Consider the following 20,489-nt stretch of genomic DNA (forward strand, 5'->3'; position numbering starts at 1 on the left):
AACACGAGTAATAGTTTCTCTAAAATATCAAGTGTTTGAGATGGCCATGATATAGGAAATCGTGGGACAAGAGATATAGAATTGGAAACAGGGGTGGGGAACCTGTGGTGGTCACATGTGGCCTTCTAGGTCCCTAGGTATGGCCTTTTGACCAAGTCCAAGTTTTACCGAACAAATCATTTTATTAAGGGAATTTCTTCTGTGAAGTTTGGATTCTCTCAAAGGACCACACTTGAGGACCTCCAGGACCACATGTGACCTCAAGACCACAGGTTCCCCACCCTTGGAATAGACCCTAGTGGCCAATGAGTTTAACCCCTTCATGATTCCAAGGTTGAAATCCTGGGGGCTAGGAGAGTATTCACCTATAAGCTGGAAGGGAGGAACATTAGTCAGTTGCAGGGTCAAAAGCCTGTTTGCAAGAGGTTAGAAATGAGTGGAAAATAAGGAAATGAAGGAAATGAGAATAAATGATCCTTTTTTAGATGACCATTCTGACTATAGAAGGAATGAGAGGTCAAGGAAAGCAGAATCAACTGGAGAACGTTTGTTTGTTTGTTTTGTGGTTTTTAAAGAGGCTGGGGAGAAAGGTATGTCTATATGGGAAAAACTCAGTAGATTAGGACAGATTGAAGATGAGAAAAAGAGAGAGAATACTAAAGGGAACAAAATGCCAGAGGAGACAAATGAACTCCTATCTTAGCAAAGAGATAAGCCATCTCTTTGTAGAATACTAGAGCAAAGGAAGAGGAAAGAGAAAGGGGTATCATATAAAAGATTGGAGGAGATATAGATTTTGGAATGAGACATCCAGACAAGAATCAAAGACTTTCTGTATAGCAATAAGGGTCTTGGTGCAAATAGATAACATCAATTCTTAAAGAACCCAGAAGGCATGCTTGCATGACTTTCTCTAGCAGAGATGAACATGAGTAGACATAAATAAGGTTGATGGTACAGATAACTCTGGATTGGAATTTGGGGAAAATACAGCTGAAGATAGGACTAGTGGGCTAGAGATTTAAGTATATATGGTAGTGTATAATCAAACTGGTAAATTCCAGAGGTCAAGACTCTGAAGGGAGGGGAGTAAGGCCAAAGCCCTGGTGCTGTGCTGGAAGAATAGCGAGAAATTAAAGCCTGGAGGGGACAGTGAAGATGAAAAATATGTTTAAAAGCTATCAGGTAGTGAGAAATAACAAAAGATCAGAGGACATTCCTGCCTACCACCCCTTTTTATCCATTTCACAGAAGACAATGTGGTACAAGGTGATGAACCCTTAATTTGGATTTGTGTTCAAACTCAGCTTTGCCCTTTCCTACTTGTATGATCCTCTCTGAATTGCCATCTCCTAAACTATGAAATGAGGGACTTGTATTGGGTGGATCTAAGGTCCCCTCTACCCATAAATTGATGACCCTATAAGAATAGATCTTTTGGGTCTCTTTTCCGATCACACTTTAGTGTGATGTATTTTTAAGCATGGGAAACAAATTTGCTACTCTCAAATGGCTTTTCATTTGCTCAAATTAAAAATATGTAGCCAGGTTTATTAATGAGTCTGACTTTTCTTTCTCTGCCAAATCATAGATGGTCTGAATTTTATCCAAAATGATGGCCTTATCTTTTTGTAAATCTTTTTCCCCTTGTAAATCAGAGGTAATGACACTCAATTACCAGGAAGGCAGTAACAGAAAAAAGCAAACACACAATGTTAACCATGGGAGGTAACTAGAACAGGAGTGGAAAAGGAAAGCTGAATTTTTGTTTTTGGATGATAGATTTCCTAGTAGAAAAAGGAAAAAAAAGAATTGAAGGGGAGAGGGAAAAGAAGAGATCCTTTTAAAATGAAGGTACTTGCCTTCTCAATGAGGTGGGGTAGAGAGGGAAGAAGGGAGAGAATTTGGAACTCAGAGTTTTAAAAATGAATGTTAAAAAAATTGTTTCTATATGTAACTGGGGGAAAATAAAATGCTAAATGAATAAAAAGCAATAAAATAAAATAAAAAGGAAGTACTAACAACAGGAAGTACAACTGACAGTAGCTTCACTTATGATTCAAGAAAGCACCTAGATTATGGTCACTTACATAGAACATCTGCAAAATCCAGTGTAATATCAATTGACATTAAAAAATAACCCTCCTACTCCTTGAAGCTCCTAAGGGTTTATAACTTAAAGGAAAGGAGTAAGACCATTTGAAAGTCACTCTATCTGTTGATAGGATCACTCTATGTTAGAGATGGAAGGTAGCTTCAAGATTGAATTGTGCAGTCCTTATACTTTACAGAACAGGACACTGGACCCCAGAAAAGTGACTGCTTCAAGATTTTACAGATAGTAATTGACAGATCTGGGATTCCAACTCAGGTCTTCTGATTCTAAATCTAATCCCTTTAGACTGTGCTAATCTCACCCAAGTATCCTTTACCCCATCTGTTTCTAGGTCAATTGCTAGGTTACTAATAGAATTCTGAGAGGAAGACAATGATAAGTTATTCAATGAGAGGTAGTATGTTGTAGTGTAAAGGAGACTGGAACTGGTATCAGGGCACCTGGGTTCAAATCCAGACTCTGTCAATTTCTGCCTGTGTGACCTTGGGCTGCTCACTGAGTTTCTTTGGGTTTCAGATCCATAATCTGTAAAATAGGGGAATCAAATTAGATGACCTTTAAGATTCTTTCCAGCTCTCAATTTATGATTTAGTATGAATTGATAGATAAAGTTACTGAACAAATGAATACAAAATCATGCATCTTTCTGTCATCTTTCCAGACCTATTTTCTAAAATTCTAACAACACAGGTATAACCTATATCAGATTGCTTGCCATCGTGGGAAGGGGGGAAGGGGAAGGAGGGAAAGAGAAAAATTTGGAACTCAAAATCCTATAAAAATGAATATTGAAAACTATCTTTGCATGTAATTGGAAAAAACAAAATACTATTAAAACAAAAAATGAAATAAAAAATAAAATTCTACCAAAGCACCCACTAAACATGAGTACTCCACCATGCCCAGCTATATCCATACTTCAGATCTCATCCCTTGCAATCCATAAGCAAGAGAAAATTGAGTGTTATTAGATTGTGAGCTCCTGAAAGGTAGGAACTATTTTGGCCTTTTTTCATATCCACAGCAATAGCATGATGTATAACATATTGCTGTTCTTTAGTTGTTTTTCAGTCATGTCTGACCTTTCATGACCCCATATGGTTTTTTTCTTGACAAAGATACTCAAGTGGTTTGCCATTTCCTTCTCCAGCTCATTTTACAGATGAGGGAACTGAGGCAAACAGGAATACATCACTTGCCCAAAGTCACACAGCTAATAAGTGTCTGGGGTTGGATTTGAACTCGGGAAGATGTCTTCTTGACTTCAGGCCCAGCACCTAGCTGTGCACCTAGCTACTATAAAAGGTGCTCAATAAATATTTGTTGATTTGAATTTTTTCCTAGCTGAGGAATCCAAATTTGGTATAGAGAACAAGTGTTTAAGAAAATTCCGCTGAGTGCTAATTTCCAATAGGGTAGACTTTAATTTATAATTTATTATAATATAATCATATAATTTTATAATTATATATTAATTACATTATAATATATAATATAATTTATATTAAAATAAATAATATATTAATACAATTATAAAATTATATAATTTATTATAATTATAATTTATATTTATAATATAATAATTTCCAAATAGGGCAGACTTTGGCTATCCTATTTATGAGAGTTTGGAAAGTTCTAAGGATCTCACTCATTCTGTTCAGGGAGAACAAATAAATGATAATGATACTCTCGGAGCCCTTCTGTGTGATGCGTAAGTTGGAATTTTTAAATCTCTCTCTCTGTGTTCTATTAAAATGCAATCATTATTTTAAAAGAAAGGGGAAATGGTAAGCAGCTTGAGGAACAGAAGTGTAGAACATGTGCTTGGTGCTCCTGGTTATGGGAGATTTGAAGGTTTGTAACAAGGGATCTGCAAAGAGAGACAATGGAAATGCTCTTAAAATTCGAATGGGATTCTTTAGTTCTATCTCTCAAGCTCTTTCAACAGGATAAGTGACTCTGTGACAGAGGGACACCCCCAGCTCAGCCATTTATGTTTTGCCATATGGGCAATAATGACTGAAGCCGTCTGTTCAGGATTCTCTGGCTAGGTTAACTGGGCAGCATGCACACTTCTCACTACAAACTGCCTTCAGTGTGTTGTCAATAAAATAATGAGCGTCAGACCCAAGGAGCATAAATTTGTAAAATAAATTTTTACCAGTATTTTTTGTTTTATAACACCTACTGTTCCCATTGCATCCCTCACCCCATCCCTTTCCAGAGAGCCATCCCTTATCCTTATAATAAAGAAGAAAAAAGAAGGGAGAAAAAATGTCAGGCAAAACTAATCAACAAACTGAAAAAGTCTGATGATAACATGCATATTCTACCCCCAAGGACTAGCAGCTCTTCAAAAAATCAGTGGGATATATCAACTCAGATCTCTTCTTTGGGCCCAAGCTTAGTTATTATAATTTCAAAACATTAAGTTTTGATGGTTCGACTTTTTTCCGTTTATACTGTTTAGCTGTGCGTATTGTTTGCCCGATTTCATTTACTTCACTTTGCATCAGTTCATATGGCTTCCCATGCTTCTCTTTATTCATATTCTTCCTCATTTCTTACAGAAAAATAATGTTCCATTACATACATGAGACACAATCTGTTACCCATCCTCTAATCCATGGGCATCTCTGTTGCTTACAGTTGTTACTATCATAAGTGCTACTATAACTATCTTGGTGTATATGGAATATTATTTTTGCCACTGACCTCTTAAGGATATATTCTTAAAAGCAGAATCTCTGGGTCTAAAGGTATGCACATTTTAGTTGTTCCCTTTGTATAATTCCAAATTATTTTCCAGAAAGATAGGATCCAATGAAAATGCCACCTTAGAAATTAATGTGCTGATATTTCCACAATGTTCCTGCCCTTTAATGTTAACTACACCAATCTTTGACATAAGCTGTTGGTATATGTGATTAAAGAAGATTGTTGACCCTTTTAGAAGAGCAGATCTAAGAACCTGTGCTAGCAGACCATCGTGGATGTGTCAGGGTGCTTGCTGCTGCAGATGGTTGTAAAAATATGTATGGAAATGCATTGTAAAGACTGTCAAGCGTGTGTAGACAAACCAGAACTGCTTCCAATATGCTAGCTGCACAATTAGCAGAAGCCTTATCAATTCACTAGATGACTAGAACTAGAAGCACTTTCAAAATCACTGCTTAGTCACCAGAGATCAGTCATTCTCCTCAACTCTCTCTTTGTTGACTATTTCACTTATGGCATTCAGTGCACTAAGGATAAAGGCCCTGAACCTTCTCCTATCCAAAGTCATGTGAAATAAGCTGTGGTACTTTGCCTGCATCAGTATTTGCTCTTATATATTTTAAGTAAAGGGATTTTGAGTTTGCAAAGTTCCAGAAAATGTGGACTTCTTGGTCTCTGGGAAGAAAGGGCCCACACTGAGGACATAGCATTGGTCCCATCAAGTTCACATTCAAATGCTGTATGACTGCCACAATTTATCAATTTATCTGAAACTTTCCCTTTACTCATTTATTGTAGTTCAGTTTCTTTAAGGAGTGTTTTCTTTTTTTAATTTGTAACTATGCAGGTATTGTACTTGCTTTAGTATATAAACTCCCTCATAATTTATGCATTTTGTAGTTGTTTTATTTAATTTGACTGTCTCCTATTATTGTTGTTGATTTAAAATGCTGTGGATTCACCTATCAGACTGGCTAATACGACAAAATAGTAAAATGATAAAGATCGGAGATATGGGAAAATAGGAACACTAATGCATTGTTGGTGGAGTTGTGAACTGATTCAAACATTCTGGAAGGCATTTGGAACTATGCCTATAGGGCTATAAAACTGTGCATACCCTTTGATCCAACAATACCACTTCTAATTCTGCATCCCAAAGAGATCATAAAATAGGGAAAGGACCCACATGTACAAAAATGTTTATAGCAGCTCTTTCTGTGGTGGCAAAGTATTGGAAATTGAGGAGATTCCCATCAATTGGGGAATGACTGAAGAAGTGGCATATGGATGTAATGGAATACTACTGTTCTATTAAAAATGATGAGCAGCTGTATTTCAGAAAAACCTGGAAAGACTCCCATGAACTGATGCTGGATGAAATGAGCAGAACCAGGAGAACAATATACATGGTAATGGCAACATTGCGCAATGACCAACTTTGCTAGACTTAGCTCTTCTCAGCATTGCAATGATCTAAGACAATTTCAAAAGACTTATGATAGAAAATGCTCTCCACATCCAGAGAAATAACTATAGAGTCTGAATGTAGCTTGAAGCATACTATTTCCTCTTTTTTGTTTGTTTTTTGTTCTTTCTTTCTCGTGGTTTTTTTCCTTCTATTCTGATTCTTCTTTCATAACATGACTAATGTGGAAATAGGTTTAACATGATTATACATGTATAGTCTATATCAGATTGCATGCCATGGGGGAGGAGAGGAGAAGGAAAATTTAGAACTCAAAATCTTATGAAACTGAAATGTTGAAAACTAAAAACAAAGATTTTTTTTAAGGATGATATATTTAAAAAATAAAATGCTGTGGATTTCAGTAAGTTTACTTTATAGCCTACAACTTTACTGATGCTATTTACTCAAATAGCTTCTTTTCTGATTCCTTTAGGATTTTCTAAATTAAATATCATGTCATCAATAAATCAATATAGTTTTATCTTCTCTTTGCCTGTTATTATATTAAAGGCAGCACTCTTAATCACCAGTCAGGACATTCATTTATCTTCATTGGGTCAAAGTCTAAAAATCATTAAGTTACAATTATTCTCCCATGGGGTAGACACAAGCTCCCACTATCTGCCCAACTTCCAAAAGCAATGGGCTTAGAATAAATCTTTCCCAAAGTAAATATAGTGATGTATATACATTTATTGTCCTCTCTTCCACCATTATCTCTAAAAAAAATGAACTGAGTTAAAATGAGAAAGAATTTAGGACAGACTTTGTTTTTGTTTTGGTGGTTGGGGCTCATGCAATGGGTGAATAGAATAATGAAAAGGGGGGGAAAGGGTGAGGAACAACCTAAAGAGGAGCATTTGTTCCTGTTTTATGTGCTTTTGAAAACCAAAATCACTCAAAAGAAATGTGAATAGAAATGTATGACCAGAATAAAAAAAGAAAGATGGATCAGTGACATTACAAGAGTGAGAGATAATTGATGGACTCCACTGGAATCCATGTAATGTCAAGAGTATAAAGAAGGCCACCAACATATTAAGGGGATCCTCTGTGGTGGGCTTTCAAAAATTAATTCAAGAATTAACTTTCAAGAACAAAAAGGAAACAGGATGGGTAGACAAGAGTGGGTTGACATCTACATCATTGTAGTTATCTCCTCATTGGAGTGTTGGTTTGGGAAACCAATCATGTATGAAGAAGCAAAATTTCATAAATAGAAAAGAAAGAACATGACTTGAACTCCCTGAGATGGAGACAACAAATAAAACACTTCTAAAGAGAAGGAATTACGAGGATGGATAAATGAAACAGAAGAGATAAATACTTGCATTAGTTTTCAATCTTCTGGGGCAAGAAGCCGTAAACAGTGATTCCAACAAAAATGTATAAAAAGCAAAATTTACTGGAATTGTTTTAACAAATTTTCTCTCCTTTCCCAACAAAATTATAAAATAAAATCCCCACAATACTGCTCTAAATCGACAAGGGTTTTGGTATGGAAGTCACAAGACCACAGGTGGGGCACATTAAGAATAATAAAATGCTGATTCCTGGGGGAGAAAAAGAAAGAAATGCTGAGTGTGTTGATTTGGGGTCAGAGAAACATAATATGTCAACCTGGAAAGCAGGTGTAATGAGTTTCACTAAATGCGAGCTTTTGTAGAGATTGTCCAAGAACTTCTCTATGCCTTGTGCCTGAATAATTACATCCCCTGACATGTCTGGAATTTCCAAAAATGGGGCAAAATGAGAGAGAGCATTTTTATGTTGGCCCATTTCAGACTCCAGGATGAGGATAGTCAGCCAATAGCTTGGAAGAAGCCATCTCTGCTTACCTCTACCTACTCCTGGCAATTCTGGGAATTAGGCTTCATTTAACCCTGATTCTGCTCCCCTTAACTCTGAGAAAATCCTACTTGGCCCTGCAACCCCTTTCTTCTCTTCCTACTCTAAAGACCAAAATGACAGATGGATTTGGGCACCTGGTAAAGGTTGAGGTACCAGATCATGACTCACTGGTTTCGAGAACTGAAAGAGACTTTATCAATCATCCAGGCCTAGGGTAACAAGAATTTCTCTGCCTCCTTCCTGAAGTATCAAGTGTTTTACATTTCACACTTCACCCAAGATTCTCCATTGCCCTTAAAAGGCTGGGGGGTGGGGGAGAGGGGGAAATCTCTCTTCTTTTCCACTGGATGGATTTCCCCACTGATTATGTTCTCCCTATTTTAGAGGATCCAAACATCCCAGCTCATTTAACTTCTTAACAGTCAGCTTTTTCAAAGGAATATTTATTTCAAAGCTATAACAAAAGCAAACAAGCCTTTCCCCCAATACCTTAGGGACATAATCTCTCCTTATACCATCTCCATGGTGGGGAGGGTGGAGAGAATAATTAGTTTCACAATTTAGCTTAGTTCTTACATAGCATTAGTCCCACCAAGTACCAAATACAAACTCCTCCCCTACCCACAACCCACTAATGTCCAAAGATCTAGTTTCTTCTGCTGGGCTAGTTATAACATCTTCTACTGGAATTCCTGAGTCCAAGGTCCCCATGGCCTGGGTTTCTAGATTAGAGACTCCATTCCCTGTACCCAGGACTGAAGAGGATAAATGAAATATACAAGTTCTCAGGGCCACATGACCCAACAGAAAGAAGAGATGACTCTCAGACCCTTTCCCTGATTACTGCTTGGTGTCATCTGCTATGAATGAATGATTCCTTTATCCCTGAATGCCTAGGGAAGAGAGACTGCTTTCCATCATGTAGTTCTGAACACACAGCCAGTTCTGACCATAAAGCCATTGCAAAATGCCCATCCATATGGCAGTTCTCTTGTCTTCCAGATGCAGGTCCCCAGAGTTTCCCACATCAGTAGCTCCATTTTAGGTCATCTGGCATGTACCAAACCCTCATAGATTACACTAGTACTATAGATTTACACTTATAAGGCACATCACATGCTATTTAGTCTACCTTTAAACCTCTTTACAGATGAAGAAACTAAAGCACTATTATATGAACTGATTTGGCCAGGTAGTGAATAGCAAAGCTGGTATTTGAACCAAAATCTATTGGCTCCATATTCAGCTCTTTCCACCATAGCATGCAGAGTTAGTAGTGGGAGAGAGGAAAAGAAGAGTCCTGCGATTCATTTTTCTTTACCTACTATAAAGGGTTATATACAGTCCTGTCACTAGAAAGTAAGCCCCTCCATGATAGAAATGGTCTTTTCTCTATGTATTTCCAGTCCTTAGCATAATGATGGACATATAGAATGTGATTAATAAGTGCCAAATGGGTTAAATTGAATCGATTTACAGATCATTAACACTGGTCCCAAGAATAAAAAGTAATTACCATGATTAAATTTTACAGTTAGAACACTGAGCCTATAGCATATTTGATAATACCAGAGTTCCAGTATACTAGTTTAGACGTAGGAGGGAAGAGAACAAGGAGGAAAAGTAGAAGGCTATGGAAAGGAAGATGGGAAAAAGAATAACAGAAAAAATGAGGCAGAGAAGAGAGGAAAGAAATAATACTTTAGATCCAAAAGGAGCTCAGCAAATGACAAAAAGGGAAATTAACCACAGGAGTGAAGTCAATACAATAAAGTTCACCTCTCATCTTCTGTGATTCCAATATCAATGAATTACCTAACCAGACAGGAATCGAGCATTTTCCTGATTTTCCCTTTCAAAAATATTCACTAAGTGATGAGGCATGAATCCAGTACTGTACTGTTTACCTTTAATGGCCATGGCTTTTGGGGATTCAACTCACTAAATGATTACCAGGGATAGGTCTCCAAGAAATCAACCCACTGGACTTGTATTTTGGCAGGTGTTTGTTCATACAAGGCCAGACTATTCAGACAGCTCTCATCCCTAAATACTTTGTGAAATGGATTCCCATTTATCCAATTCCATCTGGGGCCATTGTGCATCTGTAAAAATGGCTACATTAAATCCAAATAATTTTCCTGATCAGTGACAAATCTTCAAGGGCATGAGCTCAGCATCATTCATTCAGTCAACTAAAGCATCATTCCATTGTTTTTCAATTAATTCACCAATCAATGAGCATGTATTAAGCCCAACCATGCTCCAGGACCTGTTCTAGATGCTGGCAAAGACAAATATGAAGCAGTCTCCATCCTTACTCAGTCAATCAATCAGGAAGTATTTATTATATACTAGACATTATGCTAAGAACTGGCATACAAAAAAGACAAAAACATGATATCTGCCCTCAAAGAAAACATGTTCTAATGATGAAACAACATGAAAATCACTATGCACATATAAGTCAGCTATAGAGTAAATGGGAGGTAATCTCAGACAGCAGGTGGTGAGGTGGAGGGAGGGGAGAGGTTTGGGATAGAGGGCAGAGATGAGAAGGGAAATAATATCAAACAAGGAAGAAAATCACTGAAAAATACAGGAAGATAGGAAATGTAATGTCATATGTGGCAAAGAGCAAAGAGGACATTATTGCTGAATCATAGAGATTATGAATTGGAATAAAGTTTAATAAAAATATAAAGATAGGCAGGATTCAGTTATAGACAGTTTTAAATGCCAACCAAGACTTTTTATTTGAACTTGGAGGTAATAGGAAACTAATAGAGATAAAATGGTCAAAGCTATGCTTGAGGAAAATCACTTGGGCAGTTGAGTGCAGGACAGCGAGAGAGACTTGAAGCAGAGAGACTAGTGGATGTCAACTGCTATAGTACAGGCATGACATGATAAGACGTGATATCAGCATGATGATGATGTGAGTGAAGACATGTGAGAGATGTTGTGAAAGTAGAAACAATGACTTGTAAATACATGGGATGTGTGGACTGAATGGAAGGATGGAGTTAATAAAACACCAAGTTTGTAAGTTTGTAGTGTGTAACTCTCAAAAGTAAAATAAAATTATCAAAGATTGAAGGGTTGGGGAGAAAGACATTGAGTTCTGTCTTGAACACAATGAGTTTGAGATGTCTACAGGAAAGTCAAATTGAAATGTCCAAATGACAGTTAGTGAAGCAAACCTGGAGCTCAGGAGAGAAGTTAGGACTTGATGTGCTCATGTCTGTGTCTATGTGTCTGTATCTGTGTCTGTGTAGGACTTGTCTGCTTAGATCTCATTGAACCCCTGGGAGTTCATGGGATTACTAAGTGAGATATCATAGAAGAAGCAGCTTAGAGAACACCCATGGTTGATAGTCATGGCATGGATAAAGATCCAACAAAAAGAGACTGAGGAGGAGCAGGTGAATGATGGGTAGAAGTAAAGGGTGTCCCAAAAAGTTAAAAAAGCAGAAAATATATAGCAGAAGATCCATGATCAACAGTGTCAAAACTTCAGAAAGGTCAAGAAGGATGAGGACTGAGAAAAGGTAATTCAGATTTGGCAATTCAGAGTTCATTGGAGACTTTGGAGAAGAGAGCAGTTTCAGTTAAATGATGAACAGAAGCTGAAGTACAGAGAGTTTAGAACTGAGAGGAGAAAGTAAAGTCACTGACAGAAGACAAATCTCTCAAAGAATTCAGTTGAGAAGGGGGGGGAGGAATATAGAGTGACAGCTACCGGGTATGGTAGGATGAAGAAGCTTACATTCCATAGGGAGAAATAACATAAGCACAAAATAAATAGAAAGTAATCTCAATGGGGCAGCTAGACCAGAAATCTAAGGCATATTATTAAATGGCAATGGGCAAAATGAATCTCTACCCCCTCACACCCACTAAAGATGTTCTCCATGCCATAGTAATAGCACTTAAGAAATGTTCCATGAATGAATGAATGAATGAAGACTTGTTCAACTTGGACCCAGAGAGCAGATTGAGGAAATTGAGTGAGGCAGATTTAGGCATGAGGGAAGGAAAAACTTCCTAACAGAACTGTCTCAAAATGAAACAGACATCCTCAAGAGGTAATGAACATTTTTCAGGGATGTTGAAGAAGATATTTTCTTCATGGGGTATTCATGGGGTATTAAGCCCCTTTCAACTCTAAGCTCTTATAATGCTTACAGGGGTTGTTGTTATTGGCTGGCCTTCATTCTCAAAGAGGACTATAACATCAGGGAGATGATGCCATGACATATAAGTGAATTTGATTTAAGTAAGGGAGGGCTGTGCAAAGTCACCAGCCTCACTTTCTCTTCTAGAGTCATCTGAGTCCAGGGACCAGATATGTATTGGGGCAACTGGAGATGATCCAGGAGGCAATGGGAAACCTTGGCCTTTTTTAAGTTAAGGTCTTTATCAGGTCTCAGTTTGACTGGTGCAGCTCTTATTCAGTGATTAAGTCTAGCTAAGAAATGAGACAAAGGATGGCCTCTTTACCTAGTAAGAAAAAAAATGACAATCTGAGAGAGGATGATCCTCTGGTTTCTGACTGTGTTATTTACGTTCACTCTGACCCAATCAGGGCCCAACAATGACCAAGTTGGGCCTGACCTGGGAACTATTGTTGAGTAATCAATGAAAGTCACAGTGGTTTGAGTTTAAGGCGTGGTCTTATGAATTACCTAGGGGAAGAATGTGACAGGGATAGAAAGAGAAACAGACAACTCTCTAGATATATAAAAAGATTGACATATCAAAGATATTGGGTCCTGTGACAATTTTCCTGATTTTCAGTGGGGGGAAAATAGTTTTAAAGGCAAATTAAGCAAATATAGTCTTTCAATGTTAATTTTAATAAAATTTTTAAAATATATATTATATGTCATTATGGAGAATGGTGTGGTACAGTGGAAAAAACATCGACTCTGTTGTCAGAGGGCCTGGGTTCAAATCCTGGCTCTAAAATTCACTTTTTTTTGACATTTAGCAAATGACTTAGCCTCCCCAAATCTCAGTTTCCTCAATGGTAAAAATGAGAGGATGGTACTAGTTGACTCAAAAGTCTCTTCTAACTCTAAGTCAGTGGTTCCTATGTTGTTCTGTCCTTGACTGGCAAATTGGAAGATGAGATAGTACCTGAAAGCCACTTGAAAGTTTCCAAACTCATACTTGTCCCTGGTTCCCCCAATTCAAGCAATCACAGGCAACAAAGATACCCTGGGGAGATGAAGACACACATGACTCTACAGTGTCAGAGATAATGTTCTCATTTCTACTCTTTATTACTGAGAATTGCACTTATTTCATTCCTTCTGCGTCTCAAGAGCCAGTGTTAATCCAAGGTGACTTTCTGAGGATGTGGTTACTTTGGCCCAGAAGCTAGAATGAAAAACAATCAGGCTGTGTTGCAAAGAGTAGCTTGTAGAGAAACTGTAAATATGTGGTTGCTTTATCTTTTAATCATCCCTTCATCCTTACACAGTCTCCCCAGGCAATGTAAAGAATGAACTCGGGTACTTATCTGAATACTTTGGATGAGTAGCAAATAAAGGCTAACTCCAGGAACACTTTCACTCTTGACTTTCCATGTTAATAATGGGCTATGATAATCATAATAGCAGACCCTTACATTACCTGGGGGAAGAATGTGGCAGGCATGGAGAGAGAAACAGGAAACTGTCTAGGTATTGAGGAGATGGGCATATCAAAGATAGTGGTTCTTCTGAAAACTCTTTTGATTTTAGTGGGAAAAAAGAAATTGTATTTTCTGGGCATTATCTCCCTTGCTCCTAGTAATTCTGTCTGATAAATACACTAGCATTCTAATTTCCATTTTACAGATAAAGAAATTGAGACTCAAAAAGGTTCAGTGATATGTTTATCAAGCTAATGTCAGAGGTGAGATTCTAATTCGGTTCTCTTTCTCCAAGCCCAGGATGAGCAATAAAAATAAATACTTATTACTAACATTTGTCAATTGAATTGAATTGAATCAGTTGAAAGGCTTATATTGGGAAAACGACTGGACAGAATGCCTGCTTTAAGATACTTCGGGACCTTATCATGAGTACAGTTGTTACTACAGAAATAGCAGCTACACCTATGTAGGGTCTGCCAGTTTTTAACCCTTGCAACTGACTCATGATCTTGAACCTGAGGGCTGGAGACCTCCCTTTTTCAGCATTTAAACCTCACTCAGTAAGTTTGTTCAAAGAGAATTGTTGTTATTTTTTAACCGGCTACCATATTACCTCCTCTCTCCCTCTTCCAGTGCATCACCTTAGCTCCACTGGTCTGGAAAATGAGAAAAATCCTGAGGTCTTCCCAAATGTCAGGTGTTGGACAGTAACCCCTGAATAAACTGCCAGAAGCATCCTGGCATTTTTGTCAGACATTAGATAGTTGCTGTTGAGAGCTTTTGCTCAGCATCCCCTTGAAATATTCATGAAATTCATGAAGATTTCTGCTAAGTCAGATCTGATATTTTGGTCAGGTGAATGGATAGACTATCTATTCAGTGATTAATAAAAATGATCAAATCATAAAGATGTAGCATGGAATCATGGATGGAAGGCCAGTCTCCAACTCAGGACAACCTGGCTTCAAGACCTGCCTCTGTCACCCAGTGGCTGTGTGACCCAAGACAAAATATTTAACTTCTCAGTGCTCCAGACAATGAACTAAGCCTCTGGGTGCACAGGAAGGAGAAAAGCTGTAGATGCACATTAATAGGGGGAGTTTTGTTCCTTTGTTCATCTTACACTGATGAAATCACAATTCCAAGCCAAAAGGTGGGGAGAAAAATCATGCAACCATTAAAATTATATGATTTATAGTTCAAAGGGATTTTAGAGATCATCAAGTCCAGTCCAGCATGCATTTATTAAGCACCAACTATACTGAGCCCTAGGGATTCAAAGGGAGCAAAACAGTTTCAAGAAACTAAAATTCTACTAATAGAGGCAGGGAGAGAGAGATAGGGCAAAGACCATAACATGGAGTCCAAATACTTGACCTTAGAAATGAGGGAAAAGAAGCAAATGTGAAAGGAAGCAGCTAAGTGTCTCATGGAATGGAATGGTAGACTCAGAGTCAAGAAGATCAAGGTTCAAATCCGACCTCAGACACTACCTAGCTTATGTGACCCTGGGAAAGTCATTTTATACCTGTTCCTCAGCTGTAAAATGGGGATAATAGGAGCACCTCCCAAAGTAGTTGTGAGGATAAAAGGAGATGTTTGTAAAGTAAAGCACTTGGCTTGATTCCTGGCATAAGTAACCACTACGGAAAGACACTGATTACTGTTGTTTTAGTAATTTTGTTTGTTTTCTCAAGTTTCTTTTCGTTATTTTTCTAGTTGTTATAAATTTTAACATATTTTTCAAATAGTTTTATATATTTTCTGGGATTCTTTTAGTATTTATTTTCTCTCTATCCTACCCTATCTCAACTGAACAAAGAAAAAAATTTTTTAAAAAGAAAGACAACCTTCATCATAAATATAAGGAGTTTACTTTGTAATAGAGGGAAACAATACATATATGATAGGGAGTGGTAGCCGAAAACAGGAGTTTGAATTTGAGTCACAATGATGGTGAGTAGATCCATAAGTCAGTCAGTCATCATAACCTTTCTAGTAACAATTGTAGCCTTGATTAAACAATAATCACTACTCTCTGAGCAAGAGGTAAAAAGTATGTATTTAGGGTGAGGGTGGGAAGAACAGTGGGGAGGGACAGAATAGGACATATGGTAAGATGCCAAAGTGCTTTCTGGTTTTTTAGGGAATTGTGAGATATGAAGTCAAGGCTGATAACTAGAAAGGGGCCTAAAGTAGAAAGATGGCAAGTCAAGAAATTTTGGACATGTTGGATCTGAGACATCCACAGGATTCCTACTATTTGCTGAGAGGAAATTAATCTCTCTCTCTCTCTCTCTCTCTCTCTTTCTCTCTCTCTCTCTCTCTCTCTCTCTCTCTCTCTCTCTCTCTCTCTCTTTCTATCTCTCTTTCTTTCCTTCCCTTCCTTCCTCTCGCTTTCCTAATCTAGCTAGGGTGAGAGTTATGCATTTTCCCTCTTACAGAGCCCTACTTAAACAGAATCTCTCCAAAATCCACGCTATTTTGGTGATATTGCAAATGGATTGAGGTTTTTTTTTTCAGTAAAATAGATCCATTAAATAACTGAAAGTCAGGGATATGGAATTTGGAGAAGGCCAGAATGAGCAGCAGTGTGTATCTCTAGAAAATGCCAAGCACAGAGGGTACATATACAAAAATAGGATAGTCTCTGCCCCACATTATATTATATTGCATTATATTATATTGTATCACATTATAGTGGGGGAGATAAAATGTATAGAAGAGTAGCAGTCAAAGATTGGATTTATGGTCACAAAGATGGTGGATATACCATTTCAACAGGTAATAGTATCATTGATTTTATTACAGTTATCACAAAAGGTCTAAGGGATGGAATGGGTAAGGTACCTGTGGATGCAAGGAAGCAAATGGACCTGCTATAGACCGGAGGTATCAAACCCACAGCCCTCAGTGTCCAGTAAAATTTCCAGTATAACTTAAACCAGATTAAAATAAATAAAAATACAACACAACATATATGAATATTAATTCATGGTTTTCTAAGTATGAACCCACAGGGATTCATTTCCATATGAGTTTGACATGCATGACCCCAGAAAGTGCACAGTGGCATGTCTTTGTTCCTCTTACTCATGGTCTCTGTTGACCTACTTTTGTAGGGTGTTAGATGACAGTACTATCCAGTAGGGAGTCATATGAGCAAGCACAGGGCACAAAAAAAGTCTTAATAAATGGGTTTTTTTTTCATTCATAAGGAGGCAGCATAGCCCCCTGCATTTCAGTGCCCTGATCCAAAGTTCATTCAAACCCATGCTAGTGAGAGAAATTAATATTAAGCTCTTATGTTAATAACTAATTATTACTATGTAATCCACCCTTTTCCCTTCTGTTAAGGCCCAACTCCTACAAAAGGTCAATCACCCTCAGAAGGGCATGGTCAATTACCCCTCATGGCACTTGATCCTTAGTGAGATACCACTCAACTGGGAGACCTATTTTCTGGTTTAGATTATAAACAGAATCCAGTCTCAGTGAGACTCTTCCTGGAAGAGGAACTCCATATCCTGGATCCCCTCCATTAGAGTCTCAGGCAACTCAATTCATGAAGGAGAAAACTAGCTAGAGAGGTCCAGATGCAGATGGCCTTCCCTTGACCAAATATCTTAAAGTTGCTGAGTCTTATAATCAAGCCGTATTCTCTGTAGGAGGAGCAGAAGACTTTTAGTATATCTTCTCAATAATTTAGTGATTGCCAACGACCCTAATTAATAAATTGCTTATTAATTATCCAAAAACTCCATTTCTCAGGGTTTTCATTCCTCTCACTATGTATGACCCTGCTCCTCACTGAAGAATAAAGTTCCCCTCTCTTCTGATTTGGCCCCTGGTAGAGTGTTGTTTCTTGAAAGATCTAATACCCTTTTATTTTTCTCAAAACCACTTTTTTAAAAAAATGGAACATTTTAAATAGATGTATATAAGTTGGAAGTATGGAGCAGAGAGGGATCAGTTGCCCACAATCTTCCTTTGAAAAATGCATTAACTCCTTTGAGTTAATACAAATCACAAAAACACAGATACTCAGAGTTGGCAGGTCCCTTAGAAGCCATCTAGTTCAACCCATCAATAAGGTTATTCCTAACACTTAAGAAACTGACTACTCCAGTCCATTAGTTGGCATCAAGGCGCACCCAAAGTACCAAGTTCTAACTCATTCCTTTAATCACAGAGGAAAAAGGCATAATTGTTATAATTTCTACATTACTCATCAAAAATTCAGTAGACATCATTGGTTTTCTGCTAAAATTTTATTTCCTAAAATGTCATCTATTCTCTATATGCTCTTTATGCGATATGTTGTGAAGACTTGCTATTGTCTAGGATATCATCAATCAGCCAAAAAGTACATATTAAGCACTTGCTCTTAACACAATCATTGCTGAGCAGCACTTTTAGAAAGGACCTTGGTCAGTAGGACAGTGTCAGATGAGGGCAAACAGGATGTCAAAGTGCCCTAAATTCATCATCCTCAACATGAGAATGAGTTGAAGGAAATGGGAGTGCTTAGCCTAAAAAAGAGAATACTTGGGGGAGGGAGAGGTGGCCATGAAAACGGGCAAGTATTTGAAAAGCTATTCTATGGAGAAGGATTAGACTTGTTCTTGGTGCTCAAGAATGTGACATGTGAAAGATACAGAAGCTGAGGGGAAAGGAAAGGGCCCTAAGGGAACTATTGAAAAGTGGAATGGGCAACTGAAAGGAGTTCTACCCCACTGGAAGTCTTCAGGTAAAAGTGGGAAAACCATCTGTCAAAATAATAGATTCTTTTTCAGGTGTGGGTTGAGCTAGATGGTCTGTGGGGCCACTTCCACTAATAAAATTGTATTATTCTAATTCTGCAAATTAGTGAGTCCTTTGGCCTCTATGAACCCCCTTGAGAGGACATGGGCTATAGCTGTAAGGTCACTGAATCTGGTATTAAAGATTCTGGGTTCAAATTTTGTCTCTGCTCCTTAATTTCAAAGTGGTCTTCAGAAAGTTGTTTGGCCTCTCTGAGCTTTGTTTTTCTTGTATATAGATTGGGAGTAGTAATTCTTATTTTTCTACCCAACAGAATTGTTTGGAAGAATTTAACAAATGTTAAAGATCTTTAAAAGCTCAAATTTTATAATTAGACCATAGTGATACAGCTTTCAAGTTGAGAATGATATGATTGCCTTACCTTATCAATATAAACAAATCAAATATAATAATAGCTAACATGTAATAAGCATCTACTATGTGACAGTCATTGTACTTAGTTTTATAATTGTTATTTCATTTGATCTACAACAAGGTAGATACTGATATTATCCCCATTTTACAGTTGAGAAAAAAGTAAACAGAGATTAGGTGACTTTCCCAGGGTCACACACCTAGCAAGTAATCAAGGTTGGATTTGAACTCAGATCATCCTGATTCCAAGCCCTGCACTCTCTCCACTGTACCACCTACCAACTTTTGATTTAATTATCTGGATTAGAACTGCACAACATATGGCCAGGCTGTTTGAGGCCTACCAAAGGATTTAGGGTTTCAGGTTGAAAAATGTAGGGTTGCCAGTATGCACTCTGCTATTTGTCACATGACCTGTGGAAACCAACCATCATCAGTCTGTCTCTAGTCTAACCTATCTTTTGCAAAGAAGTTTACAAGTTGTGCAAGTCTGGTCTAGATATATCCTTCAGAACTGATTCTGCTAGGAAACTTTGAGTCAGCTTTAACAATAACCTGACTTATTTAATCCCCTTCCTTAGCTCACCACATTAGCCATCATCCTTAGCTAACATTAGCTCAATATCTCCTTAAAGAAAATTCCCAAGAAAGGTTACCTTAGACAATGTTAATACCATCTATTCACCCGTTTATTTATACAAGTGACTTCCCCAAAGCCTGGGAAGATAATATTATCTCAAATTTACATACAAAAGAACATCTCTGAGTATTTATGCTAAAATAATGCAAAGTTTCCTTTTGTGTTAATTTCTATGAAATAGTCTCTTATAAAACACAATCCTACAGGATTGCAGACATTTATTTATACAATTTCTAAACTTTGCTCAGTATAGCTTTAGGGCAGTGGCTCTAAGCAGTGGTATAATTGAAATTCAGGGTCCTTTCTACAAATAACACAGGAGGGACTGTAGGGAAAGAAGGTCTAAGTAGGAAAACTAATGAATTATGGAATATAATTTGGAAAGTAGCTCAGAGGTCAGCTAGCATAACCCATACCTGAAAAGTAATCCCCAATGCAAGTACTTGTTCTGTCTCCATTTATGGATCTGCAATAATGGGGAACTATGATCACTCAGAGTAGTTGGTGTATAGAAGAATGTGTAAAATTACAATGCTAAGTCCAGAACAGGCAATCTATAAATACTGGAATGGAAGAAAAGTAAAATGATAACAGTGTGAGTTATAGAAAAATTGCATCTACAGATCACAAAGAGCGGTCTGGGTTTTTTTTTGCAACTAAATTGATTATGGAACACTATCATTTCTACTTCTAGACTCTTCGTCTTGATAGAGATGAAGTTTTTGTTAAGCACCTACTACATCTCAGGCACTATGTGAAACATTAGGTATACAAATAAATTCCTTTTACTGTCAGTCACCCAGAGGCTCGCATATGGATATGAAATGGACATTGAGCCATTATGGAGAGGTGGCCAGAAAGTGATATGAGA

This window comes from Notamacropus eugenii, chromosome 1, assembly GCF_028372415.1.
Source record: "Notamacropus eugenii isolate mMacEug1 chromosome 1, mMacEug1.pri_v2, whole genome shotgun sequence".
NCBI classification, from domain to species: domain Eukaryota; kingdom Metazoa; phylum Chordata; class Mammalia; order Diprotodontia; family Macropodidae; genus Notamacropus; species Notamacropus eugenii.